Genomic DNA, 3,042 nt, shown 5'->3' on the forward strand with positions numbered 1-3,042 from the left:
GAGGGAATAGTTGAGCTTTGCCACGATTAGGAAGATGAAACTTATAGAGCAATCTATAATTGAGTTGTGAAACACAGTCCTTGCAGTTCCACATTTTGTCATTTTGTTAAATGAGTATCTGGGGAACTGTTAGCTGTCACCAGGACAACAATGTTACAAATATAGCAGCCTACTGTACGGAGGGGTTAACAGATTCTCACCAATATAAGTGATAACATGTTGCTAAAGGCTATGGGGAATAAAGGACAAATTGGGATTCTTAAAGGACCGTTCTCTCGAACTTTACAGAGGACACAAAAATGTAATGACTTGTGTTAATTTCGATGCAACTGCAGCTGTGGAAAAATCCTTGCTAATCTGTGAGATACAGTCACAGAAGTACTGTACACAATCTCCCGTTTAAAATAACGTAAAGGATGTTTACTTAGTTGACAAGTAAAGTGTCAGGGAGATTACGTGGCAGGCATTTAAACTTTGACAGAAAGAAAGTGAGCAATGGCATAGCTGCCCTAAGGACTTTAGTGATATTGTTCACGCTGGAAACTTCTCAAATACTCTGGTAGGGTATAGTGGAAGGACATTCTTCCAGAGTCCGACCGTAAGCAGGGGTGTCACTCCAATTTTCACCACGGGCCAGCATCAGCATTATGCGTGCAACTCAAAAGGGGCCCGGTTGTAACTTTAGACTATATAAAACATATATATATATGCATATATATAAAGATAATGTATGTGTATATTACATTATTGCCTCTGCATTGGATTATTATCGGATAGGCTAATAACTTCATAATTAACTACGTCTGAAAGCAGAAGTCTAGGGCAAATAATTGCAAGTATCTTCAGTAAGAATGTCCCAATATGTTTTAAAAGAAAAGCCACATTCTGGAACAAAAAAAAATAAGTGACATTTTGAAAAAAAAGTAATTTTTGAGAAAAAGGCTAATTCTAAAAAAAGAAGCATATTTTGACAAAAAAAGTCAAATTCTGAGAAAAAGTCAAATTTGAGATGCATTGTGGGACATGTCGTTTATGGGCAACGTGCTTCTGTAAAGTAGCATGTAACCTTATAATAAACATATTATATTCTTTGCAAGCTCTTGTGGGGCCACATAAAAATGAGGTCGCGGGCCGGATTTGGCCCACGGGCCTTGAGTTTGACACCCCTGCTGTAAAGTATGTGAATAACACATGGCACTGGGGCTTGAGATGAGTGGGGTGGGGTGAGATCGACCTGGCAGTCACTCTGCATCCCTCTCATTCCTTACTGTCTAGGAATCTGCATTCTGTTTTGTGTAAGAGATCATTTCATTCATTCAACTCATCACTGAGAGCGTACACAATCAGTCCTTGAAGTGACTAAAATCAAGTATGCACAGTAAAACACATCTACCAAAAATAAAGTGAGTTGTATATATTTTACTCTAAATATATATCATTCTACTAGAATTTCTACGTAAGTTCAATACAAATTAGACATTATGTCTTAAGGGACACTCCCTGAATTGCCTGAAAAAAAGCCTTCACAATCTGCCACAGAGGACTCGATCCCTCCAAGAGCTCGGCTTGAGAATTACAGTGTAGTCAGCATCTATTACAGCCTCCACATGATCATTTAATTTGATCCTGTAATGTGAATTAAACCCACTGCTCCCACCTCACGGTGCCCTTTTAAACACATGCTTTCCCCTGTAGCCAACCAAAACGAGAGGGATACAGGGCCGTTATTGTAATCTACTCAGTTTATGAGTCAAAAGGGACCAGAATGCACTGCTGCTCGTGATCAGCTATGGATATCAAGACTGAGATGATTTAAATAAAAAGGACAAATGTTAACAGACCTTCCTGTTTCAGCGTGATAAAATGAGATTGCCCTTGCAGCAGTTCAAAGAACTTGTAAACATGACTAATGTGCATGCACGTGTGGCCTGTGGTGAATATTTTGACCATAAAAGGTAAGGAGCCAGGAAAACTCAAAAGCACATTACAGTTTTAGGTTTAGTTTCTGCTTTAAGTCGAGCATAGGAAGCTGGCTCAGTTTCATCGACACAGCATAAAGTGAGCTGACACTTAACCATCTGTCAGTGCCACTTAAAATAAGACCCAATAATGCTGCTCCTTTTAAGCCACAAAATACAGAGTAAAAGCAATACAGGATAACATTTAAAAATGACACTTACAGTCATCTTTGCAGATGTAGTCAGTCAAATGGAGCTGAGAAGAAGTGAGAGTGCTGCAGGGCCTCACTGCACCCTCTGAGGAGAATATATACAGTGTGGGAGGGGCCTCCAATCTGAGTGACAAACCAAGCAGCGAATACAATCAGCCCACCCAACCAATGACGTCACATTTTTGTTAAAGTCCGTAAATCCTAATTTTGTACTTAACATATAATTGCAGACGTCAGTGAAGTGAGGAGGATTACTGATTTGTTGACATCAGACCGTTAGATTATGACCCGTGCTGTGGAGTCTAACTGTGAGAGGGGACAGAGCCCCGGACAGAAATAGAATGCATTTGTTGCTAGGGAGACAACTAAATATTTGGCACGGCCAGGAGCCCTAATGTGCACTGACTGTATATAGCTGCCGGAAGGATCAAATGGCAAGCATGTGAGGCCGTCCTGCCTGCAGTAAACCCCAGTTAGGAGGGAAAAGTGAAATGTTGAAACTGAGTCAAATTCTCCAAACGATCTGGATCTATGACTCACTGCCAGCATCAGGCATGACTTTCATCTGCTGATATACGACTGAAGCAGCTGCTGTGACTCACAGAGAATGAGCCGGACACTTACCCTACAGTTCAATACAATGTAATTCAATGAAAAGTAATTTAATATCGAAATCACGAGGAGCAGCAGTCAAAAAGTATAGACTTTCTTTTCTGGTAATTGTTCTCGTGGTGACCTGCATCTTGCATCATATTGCATCATATAGTTGCACTTATGTAATAGCCTTTACATTGTAATGGTAGACGTTTGAATAGAAGAAATACAATATGTTTATTGAAGAAGCTTGACATAAGCTAAGATTAAAAAAAACT

The 3,042-nt window shown here is 39.8% G+C and overlaps 1 long non-coding RNA gene across 1 annotated transcript in view; it reads right to left on the reverse strand.

Annotated features, from left to right (window-relative positions):
* LOC104956484 (uncharacterized) overlaps nt 1-2,322 on the reverse strand; it is a 6,369-nt gene extending 4,047 nt beyond the window's left edge. The window contains exon 1 of the long non-coding RNA XR_799565.1: nt 2,181-2,322. This is a non-coding gene — a long non-coding RNA (uncharacterized lncRNA). The remainder of the gene's footprint in view (nt 1-2,180) is intronic.
* Between the last annotated feature and the right edge of the window lie 720 nt (nt 2,323-3,042).

The sequence above is a fragment of the Notothenia coriiceps genome, unplaced genomic scaffold (genome assembly GCF_000735185.1).
Source record: "Notothenia coriiceps isolate Sejong01 unplaced genomic scaffold, NC01 NC01_scaffold00026095, whole genome shotgun sequence".
NCBI classification, from domain to species: Eukaryota; Metazoa; Chordata; class Actinopteri; order Perciformes; family Nototheniidae; genus Notothenia; species Notothenia coriiceps.